The sequence below is a fragment of the Eschrichtius robustus genome, chromosome 13 (genome assembly GCF_028021215.1).
Source record: "Eschrichtius robustus isolate mEscRob2 chromosome 13, mEscRob2.pri, whole genome shotgun sequence".
Classification (NCBI taxonomy): domain Eukaryota; kingdom Metazoa; phylum Chordata; class Mammalia; order Artiodactyla; family Eschrichtiidae; genus Eschrichtius; species Eschrichtius robustus.
In genome coordinates this window covers 10,891,243-10,911,398 of record NC_090836.1, presented here as the reverse complement: position 1 = coordinate 10,911,398, position 20,156 = coordinate 10,891,243, and the positions used below count along the sequence as shown (strand labels likewise).

The window sequence follows — 20,156 nt, the reverse complement described above, 5'->3', positions numbered from 1 at the left end:
CTGCTTTATAAAGAAAAGGTAATATTAGGTTGGGAGACATCTTCCTAAGCAAACATAACACTTAGAATGAAAAAAGAAAATTATTGATAGATCGACTATGGACATTTTCCATTTCTGTATGTGAAAGATATCATAACAAAGTTAAAAATTAAGAGGCAGCTTGAGAGAGAATACTTGCAATATATATATAAGGGGAAAGAAGGTTACTCTTTTTTTTTTTAAACAATGAAACATGCAACACCTTTAATTTACTTTATTTTTGGCTGCATTGGGCCTTTGTTGCTGCACGTGGGCTTTCTCTAGTTGCAACGAGCAGGGGCTATGTTTTGTTGCGGTGCGTGGGCTTCTCATTGTGGTGGCTTCTTTTGTTGCAGAGCATGGACTCTAGGCGCTCAGGCTTCGGTAGTTGTGGCACGTGAGCTCAGTAGTTGTGGCCCACGGGCTCCAAGGCACGCGGGTTTCAGTACCTGTGGTTCACGGGCTTAGTTGCTCCGTGGCATATGGGATCTTCCCAGACCAGGGATCGAACCCGTGTCCCCTGCATTAGCAGGCGGATTCTTAACCACTGCACCACCAGGGAAGTCCCAGATTGCTAGTCTTAATATATAAAAAGCTCCCTACATTGAATTGTACCCTTAAGATTTCTGCATTTTACTGTATGTAAATTTTACTTCAAAAAATAGGACTGTAAATGAATATCAAAGTCTGTTATTGATAAACATCTGGAGTACTTAGTGTATGGATATCAACAACTTAATTTTGAAAGGCACAAAAATAAGGTGGCTTGATAAATGAATAAAGGGATGAATAGATGGAAAGATAAATGATAAAGTAAATATAGGAAAATGTTAATGGTCAAGTCTAGATGGTGGGTGTGTGGATGTCTACTACACAATTCTTTCAACATGTCTGTATGCTTGAAATTTTTCATAGTAAAATGTTGGGGGAAAGTCCTTAAAAAGGAATAAGAAAATACATATAGCTCCTAAGAAGAGTAAACAAGGAAATTTACAGAAATAATTTCTTTGAAATAAAGAAAAACAAATAGACAAATAAAAAAGGATGTTCAATCTCACTTGGAATCAGCAACAACTTATAAAGCTTGACAACATGCAACAGAAATATACACACATGGGAAAAAATATATGTGTAAGGACATTTATTGATTTTTTTGTTTAATATAGAAAATTTTTAAAAAAGAAAAGAAAGGGAAAAAAAGAAAAGAAACAAGCCAAACACCCCTCCCTAGGGAAATGTTTAAATTAATGACAATGTGTCCATGGTACAGAACGTTAGGCAGCAGCACAGAAGAGTGAGGTAGCTTAGGGTGTACTGACATGAGATCTCCAAGGTCTATTGTTCATCAGAAAAATGAACATCACAGAGGGAATTGTATAAAATGACCATTTACATTAAAAAAAAAACAATACAACTATGAATGTATGCAGATGCACAGAAAAAAAAATGTCCAAAAAGATGGTCAATCTCTGATTCATTTTAGGAAACAGTGAAATTGGAAGGAGGGGAAACGACACTAGAAGGACGTTTAAGCTTCTACCCTGTAGACTCCCATCTTACCTGGACTTTTTACAACAAGTAAGCAATACTTCGGTAACTTTTTAAATTACCTAAATTGATCCAAGATGCTAGTAATGACTATTATCTAAATATTCCTAAAACACCCTGTGGAAGTTGCAAAATTCAGTCAAGAATCCACATATTTTTCCTGCCTAACATCAAAAGCCTGAAGTCTTGCAGACAAAACATCGTGATCTTTTAAGGGGTTTTTCTTTACTTTTCCTCTGAATGTCTTAGCAGTCATGTCTATTAAGCCAAATGGTCACAAGCCTATAGACCATGTGAAAGTTCTTTCTTCTCCGAATTACTTCGCCCGAGGGTTTAACCCAACCCTGGACACAGAGCCTGATCCCAATAGAAGCTCCGTTGAGAGAAAAGGGTTCTTAAACATAATGGAACGTATTCTGAGCTAAATGCCAAAGAGTAGATGGGTCAGGAAGGGGGAATTTTACAAAAACACTGCAAGCCAAAGGAAAGAGAGGCAAAGATGGTATGTGAGAAGAAACAGAAAGAAGATGGAAGTAGAGAGAGAAGAGAGTGAGGAAAGGGTTTTGATTTTAAAGCTTGAAACATTCTGATCCGTGAAAGAATTCAAGAGGAATTTCACCACCTAGGCTCGCATGTGTATTTGCACATATGGCTCCATTCAGGAAACCAGAAGAGACTTTCTGGAGGCAGACAGAATGGTAAATCATTTAAGTGAAGGTTCTAGCTATGCAGATATGCAGACATGGGTAGAGGAGCAGAAGAGCTGAGTTGGGATACACCCTCTGAAAGATTATGCGCCCACGACGAACAGGCTCCCTGCCCACGAAGAGCCTCAGAGCTTTTCACAAATATTTTGTCATGAGTAGGGAGGACATTCAGCTTCTTGCCCCGCTGTGACTTCTCTGGTGCAGACTAGATGGCTTGCATCTGGAATTCAGCAAAAATACCTGTGTCCAGGTGAAGAGGTAATGTAACCGGTACCAGAATGCCATTCCCAGAGCACGTGTCTCATTACCTCTGCTGAAGGAAAAACTCCCCCTGTACTTTTGAGGGAGGCAGGGGTGTCCTGGTCAGTATGTCCTCATGTTAAACCTCAGTTCACTCAACACACACGTACTGGGGACTTAATTAATGCCAGACACTGCTCTTTGCTGTGGAAACGCAAAAATGAGTGGCACGACCCTCTCCCCAAGAATCTCACAGTCTGCTGGGTAAATACTTACAATACAATGGGTGTTTGTAAAAAGTACAGTGCCAGTACAAAGTCAACAGAGATCAACTGCTGGGGAAGGGAAGAGACAAGCCCAATGTCACAGAAAGTGAGCACTGAGCTGCACTTTAAACATGAGTAGAAGCTCAAGAGAATGAGAAGATAAGCCAAAGACTGGGAGAAAATATTTACAGAAGACATATCTGATGAAGGACTGTTATCCAAAACACACAAAGAACTCTTAAAACTCAAGAATAAGAAAAGAACGACCTGATTAAAAAATGGGCAAAAGACCTTAGCAGACACCTCCCCAAAGAAGATGTACAGATGGCAAGTAAGCACGTGAAAAGACGCTCCACATCACATGTTGTCAGGGAAATGCAACTTAAAACAACAATGAGATACCACTACACGCCTATTAGACTGGCTCAAATCAAAAACTGACAATACCAAATGCTTGCAAAGACATGGAGCAGGGCTTCCCTGGTGGCGCAGCGGTTGAGAGTCCGCCTGCCAATGCAGGGGACGCGGGTTCGGGCCCTGGTCCGGGAGGATCCCACGTGCCGCGGAGCGACTGGGCCCGTGAGCCACAACTGCTGAGCCTGCGCGTCTGGAGCCTGCGCTCCGCGACGAGGGAGGCCGCGACGGTGAGAGGCCCGCGCACCGCGATGAAGAGCGGCCCCCGCTCGCCGCAACTGGAGAAGGCCCTCGCGCGGAAACGAAGACCCAACACGGCCATAAGTAAATAAATAAATTAAATAAAAATAACCCCCCCCCCCAAAAAAAAAAGATATGGAGCAAAAAGAACCCTCATTCATTGCTGGTGGAAATTCAAACTGGTACAGCCACTTTGTTTTTCTGTTTTGTTTTGTTACTTGTACTTTGCTTCATTTATTGAGGTTTTTAGCTGTGTTCATGAAAGGCTTTGTGAAACTTGGTGCAAGTATAGCAGAACTGAGGAGAGGGCCATTCTCCTAGCCTGTCACCACTACACCACAGCCCACAGGCGGAGCCGCTTTGGATGACAGTTAGGCAGTTCCTTATAAAACTAAACATACTTTTACCGAATAATCCAGCAATCACAGTCCTTGGTGTTTACCAAAAGGAGGTGAAAATACATGTCCACCCAGGAACCTGCACACAGATGTTTACAGCAGCTTTATTCATAATTGCCAAAACCAGGAAACCACCAGGATGTCCTTCAGTAGGCGAATGGAGAAACAAACTGTGGTACATCCAGAAAATGGAATATTATTCAGCACTAAAAAGAAATGAGCCATCAAGCCATGAAAAGACATTGAGGAACTTTAAATGCATATTAGTAAATGAAAGAAGCCCATCTGAAAATCCTACATATTGTGTGATTCCAACAATATGATATACTGGAAACGGTAAAACTAGAGACAGTAAAAAGATCAGTGGTTGCCTGGGTTTGGTGGAAGAGAAGGATGAATAGGTAAAGCACAGAGGATTTTTTAGGGCTGTGAAACTACACTGTATGATTCTACAGTGGTGGATACATGTCATTAGACATTTGCCAAAACTCATAGATTGTACAACACCAAGAATGAACCCTAATGTACACTATGGACCTTGGGTGATAATGATATATCAATGTTGGTTCATCAGTTATAATAAATGTACCATTCTGGTGTGGGGCATTGATACTGGAGGAGGCTGGGAAGGGAAAGCACGGAGTATATGGGAACCCTCTATACCTTCCACTCAATTTTGCTGTAAATCTAAAACTGCTCTAAAAAATAAAGTCTATTTAAAAGGGAAAAAAATGGGACTTCCTGGTGGTCCAGTGGATAAGACTCCACACTCCCAATGCCGGGGGCCCAGGTTCGATCCCTGGTCGGGGAACTAGATCCCACATGCCTGCCGCAACTAAGAGTTCGCATGCCTCAACTAAAGATCCCGCATGCTGCAACTAACACCTGGCTCAGCCTAAATGAATAAATATTTTTAAAATAAATAAATAAAAGGAAAAAAACATGAGCAGGAGGTGCAGCACTGGTTACTACACGTGCCAACTTGAGCTCGTCCAGTAGGTAAGAGACCCAGGCAAAGTCAAGCCCTCTGGATTACACATGAAGCACTCTTGTGAGTAAATACAAAGATAGATTTTAAAAGATGATAATTATATTAGAAATATTGTATGATATGGCTTACAGGTAGAATCAAAAAAAATGATATTTATTTACAAAACAGAAACTGACTCACAGACTTAGAGAACGAACTTATGGTTACGGCGGGGGGAGGGGCGAGGGACAGTTAGGGAGTTTGGGATTGACATGTACACACTGCTACATTTCAAATGGATAACCAGGGCTTCCCTGGTGGCACAGCGGTTAAGAATCCGCCTGCCAATGCAGGGACATGCGTTCGAGCCCTGGTCCGGGAAGATCTCACATGCTGCGAAGCAACTAAGCCCATGCGCCACAGCTACTGAGCCTGCGCTCTAGAGCCCACGTGCCACAGCTACTGAGCCTGCGTGCCTGGAGCCCGTGCTCCCCAACGAGAGGCCACCACAATGAGAAGCCCATGCACCGCAACCAAGGAGCCCCCGTTCACCGCAACTAGAGAAAGCCCGCGCACAGCAACGAAGGCCCAACACAGCCCAAAATAAATAAATTGGATAAATAAATAAATAAATTTTTTTTAAAAATAAAATAAAATAAAATGGATAACCAACAAGGACCTACTGCATAGCACAGGGAACTCTGCTCAATATTCTGCAACAAACTAACTGGGAGAAGAATTTGAAAAAGAATAGACACATGTATATGTATAACTGAATCACTTTGCTGCACACCTGAAACTAACACAACGTTGTTAATCAACTGTACTCCAATATAAAATAGTTTTTTTTAAAAAAAAAAAAGAATAGGGCTTCCCTGGTGGCGCAGTGGTTGAGAATCTGCCTGCCAATGCAGGGGACACGGGTTCGAGCCCTGGTCTGGGAAGATCCCACATGCCGCGGAGCAACTAGGCCCGTGAGCCACAATTACTGAGCCTGCGCGTCTGGAGCCTGTGCTCCGCAACAAGAGAGGCCGCGATAATGAGAGGCCCGCGCACCACGATGAAGAGTGGCCCCCGCTTGCCACAACTAGAGAAAGCCCTCGCACGGACACGAAGACCCAACACAGCCAAAAATAAATAAATAAACCCAAAGTTTAAAAAAAAAAAAAAAAGAATAAATAAATAAATGTCCTGAGATTTCAACAACAACAAAACTGATAATTATATTTGATGAGTTGGGGAAAGGCAGATTATGAATGTAAAGCACTGAGCCTTGAGAATCGTACATTGTAAATTCCCAGTACACGGTGGCTGTTATTCTTATTACCATCCTCCTCTGCTTCGTCGTCCTCCTCCTCATTATTAACAGCATTCCAGAAAGAAGGAATGTGTTTAAGGCACAGAGATAGAAAACCACACAAAGCTGTTGGGAGTTCACAAACAGCGTCACGTCTCTGGTACACCCGAATGGGGGTACGAGCAGGAGGAGACGGCCCAGGTCTTGCCGAGCCATCATTACCCCCAAAGAACTTGGAGCTTTATCCCGAACCTAAACAGGGATAGTCTTCAGCAAGAGAGTCCATGAGATCAGATTTGCATTTCTGGAAGATTGGCGAGGGGAGCCAGCCCCAGGGCTGCTGCCATGGTCTAAGAGAGGAATCATGCTCTTCTGGGCCAAGCAGCAGGGGTGAGAGCGGTGGGAATGGAGGCGGAGGTGGTAGCACTGATAGACTTTGAGACTGCTTAGATGTTAGAGGTGAGGGAGAGGAAGAGAGAGGCAGCTAGGACGGTCTTGGGTTTCTGGTTTTAGTGAACAAGAATGATGGGGTCAGTAAGGGGAGGCACGGGCTGGGACAGGGCAGTGAGATGGGGGAAAGTGAGCAAAGGGCATAAGAGCTCTCTGCTCTTGAGCACTTCCTGGATGGCCGTGGGCATCATGGCACCACCGATGATGGACAGAGGCGGAATTTAGGAAGCACTGAACATGGTCCTGCCACTCTGAGAGGCTTCTGCCTGCATTATCTCATGTAATCCTTCCACCAACTTTATGAAAGAGATATTGCCATTATCCTTTTTTTACAGAGAAGGAAACTGAGGCTTACAAACTTGCCTAAAGTCACACAGTAAGTGGTGGAGCAGAGATCTACACCCCTGTCTCCTTGACTGCAAAACCCACACCCCCTAAACCAAAACACTCCACGGACGCAGTGAATCAACATCACCTCTGGCCCTTTCTCCTCCGTGTGACCTAGAGACACATGGCCTTGTCTTCCTAGCAGAGCCAGTCCCCATCCGGATGCACAGCTAGGAGAGAGAGCTCCCTCCCCTTAGCTGGGGACCCCTGGGCATGGTGCAGCCCGCACAGCTGAACATGGTGTCCCTGAGCCCAATTTCCTAAGCACGGTTCCCTTGCTGTCACGCTGGGGCAGGATAGGGCCCATCTGAGGACACCATAAATCCATGAAGGCATTTCAGCAGCTATAAGGGTCACGTTTCACTCTGGTTAAATGACACTTCCCAGAGGAGTGCTCCTTTTCTGCACGTACTGTTACTTCCCTTGCCTGGATGGGATACACTGTCCTGGGAACTAAATAAGCCCTCGCGACAAAGTGGGGTTTTCATTAAAAAAAAAAAAAAAAAGTAGAACTAGGGGTAAAAATTGAACCAAGAGGAAATAAAAGATGGATGTATATTTGGTACCTTTGTAATGAAAACCTTTGGGACTGTGAAATTTGCTTTCCTCGGCAATGTGGAGCAATGAAAATTGCTACAGTTAATTAATGGCTGTGACTTTTAGCATAGCAGTTTCCAAATGCCAGTCCTTGGGCCAAGTAAGTCCACGATGAAGTGTCACGGCAAGATGAAATGGGAAAAATAAGGGCAGTGCAATATGCTTGTGTATGTGGAGACGTATACTATGTAGATTACATAACTTTATCCATGTCTGCATAACTTTTCCAATTGCCTTTCTTGGGAAGAACTCTCCTTTCTTCTGAGACTATTATCTTCCAATTTTGAGAGTATTTTTTTACACTCCAAGCAGCAACGCCAAGATTCTGGAACAACTATTGCAGTTGGCAAACCTTGTTTAATCATTTAACCAACATTCATTAAACATCTACTGTCTGCCGAGCTCTGGGGATGTCCCGGAAAACAAGACCAACCAACCGCGGCTCTCACAGAGATCACCCAGCGGAAAAGGAGGGTGCTTGTGATGTCATAAGGAGCAGAAAGAATACTGTGAAGGAGAACACAGGGTGTTACAGGAGCACATGACACGCAAACTTGCCTCACTGGAGTTCTGGGAAGGCTTCGTTGAGAAAACGGCACTTAGGCTGAGCCCCGCAGGATGAGTAGGAATTAGCTGGTTGAAGTGACCCTGAGTGGCAGCAAAGGATGAGGTATTTTTGAGGGATGGGGGAAAGGGAGTGAGGCTCAAGTGCTAGGAGACTGGCTATGTCACAGGAGCACTTTACTGGTTTACATGTAGATAGTCTATGGCTAAGAAAGGCAAGTTCCCCTGCACAGGGTAAGCCAGAATCAAACCCATGGACCGTGTCTCCAGAAGTTGCTCCTAACTGCTTGCAGTAAAGTCAAGTTATAAATGTGGGACTGCACACTCTCACGCACTGTTTGATAGATAATAAGTGTCCAATGAATAAGACGCTGTCACTAGTTGGCAAGGCTGGGCGAACAGGTCATTTTTCTGACCGCTCTGTGCTTCGTTTTTTCTTGTGTGTAAAATAAGAGGGTTAGACCATACAAACTACTATATATAAAATAGATAAGCAACAAGGACATACTGTTAAGCACAGGGGATTATACCCATTATCTTGTAATAACCTAAAATGGAGTATAATCTGCAAAAATACTGAATCACTATGCTGTACAGATGAAACTAACACAATATTGTAAACCAACTATACTTCAATAAATAAAGTAATTAATTTAATTAAATAAGAGGGTTAGATTAAATAAGCTCTAAGGTCTACCCTGGGCAAACATTCCATAATGATAAATGCAGAATAGCATTTGAAAATTGAGGTCATGGTGGTAGGTGTTTCATGTGTGTTACCAACGATCCTCATCACAGCCCCATGAAATAGGTGTTATTACTACCATTTTACAGATGAGAAACTGTGAGGCAGAGAGCAAAAGTTCCAAGGTCATGCTCAAGTACACAGCAGATCCAGGATTCAAACCCAGTTCTGTTTGATTCCCAAATCCATGCTCTCTCCATCAAACCGAGCACACTACCATCAAGTTTTACGACGCTCTATGATTTAGCAGTTGCTCCATCAGTATTCTTCAGCCTGGCATTCAGAGTCTCTTCTGTGCCACTCTTCCCCTTGGCTCTAATCAGACTGGCCTCCGGGCTGGCCCAGTATCGCTATCACCCGGCAGCACTCCGCTCATGCTGTTCATCTTCGATCTCCCCATCACCTTCTCCCTCTCCCACTGGAATGAAATCAAGTAAGCAACTGGACGATGACCCAGAAACAAAACACACTGGACATGGTCATACAAGCACGTGGGAGGAGATGTTACAGGAGAGGATATCTGAAGCCCAACTAGGCCTTCAGAGTAGCCTTAGTAGAAGGAATGACAGCACAAAGCTCTTGGTAGGCAGGTCACTATCGGGAGTTCCTGCAACTGCGACAACTGCACCAAGTACAGTGGGGTAGAAGACACACAGATCCAGGCATGATGCTGAGCCAGAGTGGCCCGGAAAATGGCAGGGGAATCCCTGAGACTGTGGAACTGGGTCAAGTACCAAGACAGGCACTTCAGCCATGAGAAACAAGGCAAGAAACACCACAAGAATGGAGCCCAAGGTTGGGACTTGGCTCCAAAGGGCAAAAAAGGAGCCCAATCATTGATGAGTGATGCCTCATATGAGCCAGACCAGCAACAAAACTTCCCAAACAGGACGAGGGCTGGTCCCAGGTGTTGGAACAAATCTGAGTCGGATATCTTGGACAGGGAACCAGTGAGACCATTTCAATGATCTTGGCTGCTTTGGTTCTAATCCTATCCCTGATGCTTACTAGCTGGGTAATCTTGAGACAGTAATGAGAGACAATTCTCCTTGGGTCTCTCATGAGTTTGCATGGCTTATGAGAGAGGCACTGACTACTCTTTGTTCCAGATTTATCTTTTCAAAGACATTGGTATAATAAACAGCCTTGGAAGACAGAGTCTCCCTTCGGAACAAAAATCAAGGCTTTTACTCCCCATTATAAAAGATTTGGGTTCCCTAAGCTCAAGATTCCTCTTCTGTAATGAAACCCACTTCGTGCGCAGGTGTCATCTGGTCCACTTAGCATATTTTTCAACAAATTCTATTCCTTCCTTCCACCACCTATCTCAGAGAGGTGGTATAGGGATCATAAAAAGAACTTACTATAAATGGTAATGTGCTCCATTTTTATAATTATTATTAATAATACAAATTCTACAATTTTTTCAAGTCCCAGCTCATTTCTGGATCTCCATGATGACCTTCCCCAGCACTCCAGGACAGAGGTTAGTCACACAATTTATACATATTGTCAAACATTTTTATGCTTACATCTTGAGTGTTATGTTTAACTCCTGGACTTTATTATTAGTGTTTGAGGGCAGGGACAATATCTCCCACCTCTTTTGGATCAGGCCTCTACACTTAGCTATACAGTAAAGATGCCCAGTAAACACTTGTAAATTGATAAGTCTCATATGTCACCGTTCTACATACTTATTACCAGAAGAAGCTTAAGAAAAGCTTAAGGAAATAGGAAAGAATAGGAATATGAATGTTAGATATAGGAATAGGAAATAATGTTATATTATTTATAGGAATAGGAAAGAATGTTAATTGTTTTTAATCAGTTTTACTGTCTCTGTGATACAGGTTTTGTAGCCTGGAGAGAGGGCAGGCTGTTAAAAACTGTTTGTGGGATGACAAGCCCATTGAACTTATCTGAAAGGCTGATTTAGCAGTTCATGTGTTCATAGGATATTTACATCAAGGATATTATTAAGCACAGACTTAAGTATTTATATATGCAAAGCAGGATACAATAATTCATGTAAGTTCTTTCCAGCAACTCAGCATGTGGAACAGACCACCTGCCCACCCACAGGAAACCGCCAGGGTCAAACTTCAGAAGCCATATCTTCACACTGTTCCTGGGATCTCTGAGCCACAAGGTGTGTCATCTATCCAAAAAAGGTGTCAATGGAATTAAGTTCTGAGCTATTATGGTCAGCAAGCAACAACTCTTATGAGCAAAAGCAAAACTAAGGCAATAAGAACCAAAATTAAGCAGATACCACAAATAGTTATCATGCTATTGACATCACTATACATGTTCAGGGTATCCAGTGAGTTTATTTTCTCCGAGATACTTGTCCTGCAAGATTGGTAGAGGTACCTTGGTCACGGCCTGATCACCTAACAGCCATGCATCTCAGACACATGATTTATGAAGTGCTGAGAATGTTCTCTCAATGAGTTATGCTAAGATGCTAAATTGTTTCTTCAGGGTCACCAGTACAAATCCAAAACGCTACTGCCATTGGGTATGACAGTCCACAAAGTAATATGAGCCTATCATTTCACAAACCTGCAAAGGAAGATGTGCACTCCCAAAAAGTGCCCAAATGTGGAAGTCTATCAGTGTTAGAATCTGACATCGTGTCAGCATTTTCATCTCCTGTGAGCCGAGAGAACTGAGGAGGTTCTACAAAGAGAATCCTCCTGTCCCCTTATCTCCTGTGTTGTGGTCTGAAGTGTAGATCATCCGCCATGTTCCTTAACATGGATTTTCAAAAAAACCAGGATTCTCAGGGAATGTTACAACCTGTGAAATCATGTATGTAATGTGTCTGATTCATTATAAGGACTCACCGAATGTTAATTCACTTCTCTCTGTCCTTCTCCCTAAAGAAACCAGAAATTAGGAACAAGAATGTGCCACCAAACCCAAGCGGGCAGTGACAGAGACTACAGATCACTTCATCAAATGCTTCCTCCATCCCACCAGCCACGTGTGGGACAGAGGGCAAGAGGAAACCCAGGCACATCTGTTGCCACTGGAGATGGGAACACACATCTTTGAAAGTCTGTGCTGTGAAGAGATTCTCCCAGATTAATAGATCCTAATCTTCCCAAGAGGTTCAGATTATCCCTAGGCAGATGACACATCCTATTGAGAGTGTTCATGTGGCCATCAGGAAATGGAATTTTAGCATTTCTTTCTTTCACCAGAGCATGAGGGATTTGCAATGTGATTGAATGCAGCCTTTGACCATTCACGGTTGTGCGTGTGACAACCTCCAAATCACCCACTATGCTGTAGGGAAGCAAAATTTGCCACCCCAAAATATGCCTTTTTGGCCTGAGGATTAATTTAGACTGATTGTTTTTAGGAAACAGAAGACTCAGGAACTTTGACCTTCCCCATAATTTCCTAAAAGAATTTAGATAGAGGGCCTGTTCCTGGAATAGAGCTGTCACCAGAGGGATCTGCAAAGAGTATGGGCTGAGTGTAGTGGGGAAGCTCAGCAGGGCCTGGAGACCAGAGTCCTCTGTATCCCATTGTCTCTGGATGGCCCAGCAAACATTCGTTTACCAAACATTCGCTTTACAAACTCCATGTGAATTGCTTTCCTCCCCTTCCAAATTCCAAACCCCATCCCCAACATTTTCTTTCATCTTTAGCTGAAGGTAGTATTTAAGGGGAGGGCTTTGGCCAACATTGTGGTTGAGTTACCCCATTTTCCTGGGTCTCTCCCATGTATACTTGTTATTAAACTTTTGTTTGATTTTCTCCTGCTAATCTGTTCTGTGTCAATTTCATTCTTAGACCAGCCAGAAGAACCTAGAAGGGTGGAGGAAAACTTCCTCCCCAACAATGCAGTCATGCCCATGCAGGCGGCCAGGCCAACCATGCTGCCCAGAGCTGGGACCAGAACAGACCTCCAGCACCTCCTTGATTAAGGAACTTTGCAGAGTTCATTAAAAATCAGAAACAATGGGACTGATCTCACAAACCAATATATCGTTGTTGTTTTTGCTTATGCCTAAGAGGTGAAATTCTAACCATGGGCAAGTCAAAACATTCTCTACATAAATTAAGTACAATTATGTCTGACTGCAGATACAGAAATGTCAAGTATAAATAGCTGTGAGATCTTAAGATGAAAGGTCCAATTCTCTTTGCTGTTTGTGATGTGATTTTGCAGGAATCCCATGTCACTGCCTTTTTCCTCTTTTGGCCTGCGCCTTCCTCTTCTCCCATCTGAGGAAATGGAGCTGGAAGGAGTGCTCAGAGCCTTTGTCTCTGGTTTGCCAGAAGGGAAGGAAAAAAGGAATGGAAAGGAGACTCTGGGTTGAGCTTTGAAATTTAAAGATTACTTAGAATAAGCTCTTAAAGCCCAAACTTCAGATAATGAGCAATTACTACAGATAACGAGCTGTATCAGAATGACTTCTTGTACCTGCCATACAAATGTCCAGAGTTTTAATGATTGTTTTGGCTTCATTTATTCAAGGGCCTTGGAATTCTTTAGCATGAAAGGGATTAATGACACGCTTTCCATGTTATTATCCTCCCACAGAGACACCTGCAATCCGGAAGGCAAACGTGAGTCTCCAGCCTGAAGCACTCAGGTGAGTTGTAGTTTTTGCTGCTTCAGAAAAGTTCTCCAGGAGTGACCAACAGCCCCAAGAAAAAAGGATGGCAGAGAGAGTAACAACACTTATAACAATAATAGCATGCATGAGACTTGCTTGTCACCAGGGGCTGTCCTCAGCACCTTTAATTCCATCCTGACAACAGCAATATGATTTTACATTTTCCAGATGAGGAAACTGAGGCACCGAGATTAGGTAACTTGCTCGAGTTTAGACATCTTATAAGTGGTACAGGACAGGATTTGAATCTAAGTAGTCTGAGTCTGGAAACTAAGCCCTTGACAGAAAGTCAGCCAAAACTATTTAATCCTGTCCATTTCGTAAAAGGCTTGACCAGCTCAGGTGACCTTTGGCCCCTGTTCCTCCTCCTGCACCTGTGGTCTCATCACTGATGCCTGCCAATCCTTGCCCACCATGCCCGAGAAAGTGTGTGGAAAGAAGCTCAAGAAAATAAGAGGGTATCTGCTGAGCATCTGTTCCTCGGGTCTGTCTAAGAAGCTGCTGTGTCAGGCCAGGTTGAGAGATCTAATAGCTACAGGCAGAAGGAGGACTGCTTTTGGCTCCGGGCAGACACTTTCAAATACAGACAAAGTGGAGCTCTTTCAGAAGAGCAGCCCGGAGGGCAAAAGACCAAGAGACTACGCCGAATAAGGAATTGCTGAAGGAACTAGAGAGATTTAGTCTGAGGAAGAACAGACTCAGTAGACAGGAGAACTATCTTCAAACATCAATCTGTTCTTGTGGGAAGAAGGATGAGGTCCTGCCTGATGGCTCAATGGAGAGAATCCACACAAAGGCAAAGAAGCTGATTTCAGCTAATGTTCAGAACTGTCCAGAGACTAATGCACTGCTGAAACCGAGCAGGACCCTGGGGGGCCCTCCTGGGTACAAAAGACTTTCCATGTCTCAGTTCCTTATTTGTAGGGGAAAGGCTTCGGCCTCCTACCTTCTCTGAGTTCCAAAGGGCAAATTTAAGCAGTTACTAATTATGGAAGTAAGGGAGTATAGAAACAAAGGAGAAGCAGTCAAGAAACAATCCTGCAATGGATGGGGCAGGTTCCAGGCCCTCCTCAAGGGATATACATAACAATATCTTTGAGTCCTTCTGCAGGAACTAAGGTCCCCGCCCAGGTGGAGGATAGTAACTTCAGGCTGAGCACAAGTACAAGATTCCTAGAGTACCGCCCTGTTACCTCACCACCAACCAATCAGAAGAAAGTCACACACCCTGCAGCCCTCACTCCAAACGTTGCCTGTAAAAAGTCTTCTCCAAAAACCATTGCGGAGTTCAGGTTTTTTTGAGCACCAGCTGCCCATTCTCCTTGCTTGGCCCTGCAATAAAACTTTCTCTGCTCAAAACTCTGACATTTTGGTTTGCTTGGCCTCACCATGCGTCAAGCACACAAACGTGCATTCAACAACACTGCCTAGTCTTAGTAAAGGTATTTAAGTACAGACTAGAAGACCACTGGCATCCTCGTTAGTAATGCATCCTTTCACTCTCAGATAAGTCCTGGTTTGGGTCTAATTGTTACCAGAAGGGGGACCCCTTCCAGGGCCCAAGAGTGGGGTCTTGTCTAACACTCGGAAATGAATTATCTGAGGAGACACATGTACTGACAAAGCAAAAGACTTTATGGGGAAGGGGCGCCCAGGCAGAGAGCAGTGGGGTAAGAGAACCCAGGAGAACTGCTCTGCCACTTGGCTCACAGTCTCAGATTTTATGGTAATGCGGTTAGACAACCTGGTTAGACAACCAGGTTTTGCTGGTTGTCTCTGGCCAATCATCTTGCCCATGCCCATATTTGGCCCAATTCAAGGCCCTTCCTGGTGGTGCACACATCTCTCAGTCAAGATGGTTTCCAGAGCAAGGGTTTCTGGAATGTTGGCAGGACATATTATGGGCTGGCGTCTCCTCCCTCCTTTTGGCCCCTCCCGAATTCTCCTGGCTAGTTTTCCAGCAGCAGCAGCATGTTCCTTGTCAGGACCTCTTGTTGTGAGACAGCTCATGCAAGCAGTTATTATCATGCCTGGCCAAGGCAGGCAGTTTCGGTCAATGGTTCCCTAACAAAATTACTGGTCACCAGAAGGAGGGAACACAGCCCTTTGGCTCCCAGATAACTTGAGCAGGTTCCAAAACATTTCCAAGCTGTAATTTTTATATTTGCATATACAAAATTTTTTGAGATAATAATCCTATGAATGATTTGTAACTACAAGGATTATACTTTGTATCTACTTTTCCATTGTTTCCATTGTGGTAATTGAGCCTATTCTTTCACAGGCTTGCTCCATTTTCCTCTTTTTGTGAGTCCTCTGCCAGCAGAGAAAACAGTCCTGTTGTGCTGAATGGAAAAGGCAGGAAAGCACTGTTTGACTTGGAATTCCATAACATGTGGCAGACAGGGTAGAGGACAGACTGGGCTCGCTGAACAGGGTGTTCTTTGGGGTCTAGGGAACTTGGTGAAAGAATCTAAGTTCAAAACAAATGGGAGGGAAGAGCAGAAGGGATGAGCAGGGACCAGCCTGGTGTCCTGATGTGACTGGTGGAAAACAACGTTTGGGATACAGTTGCCTTGCCACATGGCAGCACTGCTTTGTTTTGCTTTGTGCCTTTTTTTTTTTTAAAGAAAATACATCACAAGCCTAGGGACTAAAATAGTAATATTTAATTATAGTGTATAGGGAGGGAGGAATTAAGAGAAAAAACAAGCAAAAAAGAGAGAGTGAAAGACAGACTTATAAGAGACCTCAGTGAAAGAACATCATGTAGGAAGATGAAGTAAATAGATTTGCCTACAATCTGGGTGCCAGGTCAATGCTGCCTCAATCAGGGGGCTAGAGCAGAAGCTCGCTCAAGTTTCCTTCTAGTTTATGATACTCCGTTTATTGCAAAGAGGAATTTCAGCCCCATGCAGTGTGAGAGAGCAGGGCGTACGTAGCTGGAGCCACCTCGTCCCTTAAATCCCCTCATCTCTTTGAGCCCCCAGGTCCACGTGTGTCCACATGAAACTCTTAGGACAGCGGTTTCCAAGGCCTCTACTGACTCTGAAGTTCAGTGATTCTGTGATTAAATTCTAAAGGAAGTTATAATTGCCCTGGAAATGTCTTTCTCCAGGTAAAGTGAGAAGCGGAGGGAGTAGCAGGAAGGGAATTTGTCCATGAGCGTCTTGGAGTATTTGTAAAAAGGAACAGAGCCGATGAGAAATGTAAGCAGGGAAGCCTCTAGACTTTTCCAGAGGATCAATTACCTCTGTCTACTCACGTCTGATGATTACCAATGCGAGGGGCAAAAGCAATCTCAGATATACCTCTCTCTTCCGGAAATGTCCTCAAAAAATGAGGTGATGGGTAGTAATGGTCACAACTGATAATGTCCCTTCTCCTGGGGGACCTGGGGAGACATAATTGACCTATGACGCATCAGCCAACGATTTTGTCATTGGCCAGGTCAGACGTCATACTCCAAGGATGAGGTGTACAAGTGGGTCACTCAACCCCAAGAGTTACAGCAAAGACTCTGGAAGGAGAAGTCTGGCAAAATGTGGAAATACTTATCGAAGACCCTGGAAGCACCAGAAAGCCGGAACAGTGGGGGAATGGTTACCCTCCCACAAAGAAATTCTGTTCTGGGGTCCTCGACTGCACACCAAATACAGCCAGTTGCTGCCTAAATGTCTGCTCGTGGCCACAGGCAACTCTGGGCAGAACAGTGACTGGTGAGTGCTGGAGCCGGGGGAACAGATTCATGCACGCCTCCTGCTTCTGGAGAGCCAGGTTTGGGCCCTGGTTGCTTTGGAGAAATTGACAGCACAGTCTGTGAGCTGGAGGACGAGGGCCACTGAGGGGGCACAGCCCCTGAAGTGTTCTGGACAGCAATCTCTCCTGGAAGCCAGTGGAGTACTCAGCGCTTCAGATGTAGCTGACTGTCATCTCTGGGCAAGAAGCCACCAAAAAGACCCATGCCCGTAGTGGGGGTGACAGCATAACAGTACCTGTGTGTACCCAATCCCGTGTATCAGTGTGCATAGCTTTTATGTATGCCTTCTCATCAGTGCTTAGGACAGCCCCGTGAAGCAAATAGAATGGATATTATCACCCCATTTTACCTTCTTTTAAATTTTTTAAAATTAATTTTTATTGGAGTATAGTGGCTTTACAATGTTGTATTAGTTTCTACTGTACAGCAAAGTGAATCAGCTATATGTATACATATACCCCCTCTTTTTTGGATTTCCTTTCCATCTAGGTCACCACAGAGCACTGAGTAGAGTTCCCTGTGCTATATAGTAGGTTCTCAACCCCTGTTTTAAAAATAAGAAAATTGAGGCTCCAAGTGACCTAATGACACACTCCAGCTCCCACAGCTAGGAATTATCAGAGCCTAGACTTTGGCGTCTAAATTAATGTAAGCCACTACTTCAAAAGAGAAAGAAAGGAGCCATAACCAGTCCTCTGGGCTTTGCTTCAGAATTTACTTTCTTTCATACCGCTGTGGATGTCAGCCCCAGGGAGAAAAGCATGTGCGCTCTCCTGAATAACAGGCTCCCAGTCCTGGCAAATCATTAGCATCTCCCCTGCTCCATGTCCCCTACGCGCAATTCCCCAGAATCACACTGGGCGGAAATGTGAACCATTCCTGCCATGCCCCAACACCGATTAGTACTTAATGTATTGAACACACACGCCGTCCTCACCAAGGCCCACCCGGCTCAATAGCCACCGAGAAAATGCTGTCTTTATTCTCAAGGAATTTACAGTCTTAGGAAGTAGAAGATGCATATCAAGTTACACATGGAGCAAAAAGCTTCACAAAATGCCAGGATCAGTAGGAATATCTGAAATCGAAATAGAGGTGGATAATGTCTCAGCTGGGGAAAAATCATTAGGGCTTGGTCGTACTTCTGTGTCTAGAGCTAATTGCCCGAACAAGCATATTTGCCTTGCTCACTGTCATTAATAAATAAAAACGTATTTGCATTTTTCACAGGCATGCTTAGATTTTGCGAGCCTTGTACCAACTACTACTGCTACTATTCAGTAAGATGCTGCACAGTTCCTTTTAACCTTTTAAATTCCTTGTATGTCAATTATGACTCTTAATAATCAGAGCTTCTATGAATGAGATGTTTACTCTATGCCTGGCACTATTAAATGCGTTGTACTTGTTATCTCGTTTAATTTCCTCTAAGACCCTATGCAGTAGCTGCTACTATCTCCACAGTTCAGACATAGAAACTAGACTAGAGAGATTTTGAATAAACTAGTTCAAAGTTCTCTAAGTGGAAAAAGTAGATTAGAACCAAGATCTGTCTAAATCCAAAGCTCTTAAGAAGTTCACATTTCCTCATTCTAGTTTTACGACATCCTCATGAAGTAAGTAGGAAAGATTTTATTAACCCCATTTTAGATATGAGGAAACAGATTTCTTCAAAGTTTCAGTGACTTAACCTAAGAGTTTTGGCACTAACCCTGCAATTCCATTCTACCTACCATCCATCCCGTCATCTTTATACAGTGCCAGCAACTACTTATATCAAGAGGGAAAGCCAGAATATTATAATTGGCTTAGAGACTGAAGTATCAGCTGCATTTTTTAACCATGCATTTTTTAAACTGTTCTTTGCCACATGGGTAATATCACCTCCAAATGTTCAAATTCTACCCGTTACCCAGTAGAGAATGCAGATGGTTTAGAATCTTCACAGCCAAGATAGAAATGACCTACATTCAAGAAAACTCCTGACCTGGACTCTCTCAAAGTCACATGATACCAGAGACAGTTGGAAACCTAAGCAGACTTAGTTATGTTGGAATCACTGATGACTCCACCAACTTCAAATTCCACCGGAATTCCTGTCTGCGGGCCCTGTCCATTCTGTTTGCCTCCGTGGAGATTCACCTTCTCTGAACTTCTGCCATATTTGCTAATCACCCCCAGGAAGTTGGGCAAAATGTGTGTCCAGGCCATGCTTGCATAGAACTCCCCTTAGATCTGCCATCCTACCATAACTTATCAGAAAGTCGTGAATCATCATCTGTAAAGTCACTTCCTCAAGGTCATCCTCATCAGGAAAATAATATTAATAAACCTACCTGGTTGCATTATGGGGATTAAATGAGACAATGCACCAAATTAACGATGAGGAGTTTAAGTGCATTAAATTTTATTAAAGGGAGTATGACTAATAAGTACATGCAATTGGATTTCTTTTTAAATTCTGAATTAGATCCTTTCTCAGCCAAATAATGATTTAAGAAAGAAAAAGACAGGAGGTAGGATTATTCATATAGTCAATTTGGATCACCTTGTGCCTGTGATATCTGGATGGATCAGAGAGAGGTGGCAAGGTTGGGAAGCACCTACCTTTCCGTATTAGAGGGAGGAAAGGCTTGCATGATGAGGTTGTATTTTGCAGACCTTTGCTCCTTTACCCTCAGTATCCCTACATATTCTATTTTTCTATGTTATAAATTAGAAGCAGTAAGGCTCAGGGAGGACACACCTTCCTGAAAGAATATGTAATGGGCTGGAGGGTGAGGACAGAAGTTGAAGAAAGTTCAGTTTCTACCACTGTGTTAGTTTCCTAAGACTCCTCTAACAAATTAACACAAAACTTGAGAGCTTAAAACAGCAGAAATTTACTTCGCCAGATTTCTGGAGGCCACAAGTCT

At 43.6% G+C, this 20,156-nt stretch overlaps 1 long non-coding RNA gene across 2 annotated transcripts in view; it reads left to right on the top strand.

Annotated features, from left to right (window-relative positions):
* Positions 1 to 12,624, top strand: part of LOC137774939 (uncharacterized) — a 37,943-nt gene extending 25,319 nt beyond the window's left edge. Inside the window, exons 1-4 of one of the 2 annotated variants that reach the window (XR_011075949.1) lie at positions 8,131 to 8,202; positions 10,273 to 10,327; positions 10,888 to 10,993; positions 11,733 to 12,624. This is a non-coding gene — a long non-coding RNA (uncharacterized lncRNA). Of the gene's footprint in view, positions 1 to 8,130; positions 8,203 to 10,272; positions 10,328 to 10,887; positions 10,994 to 11,732 lie in introns of those variants that run through there. The other variant, XR_011075950.1, reaches the window with a different exon arrangement.
* Positions 12,625 to 20,156: the final 7,532 nt, after the last annotated feature.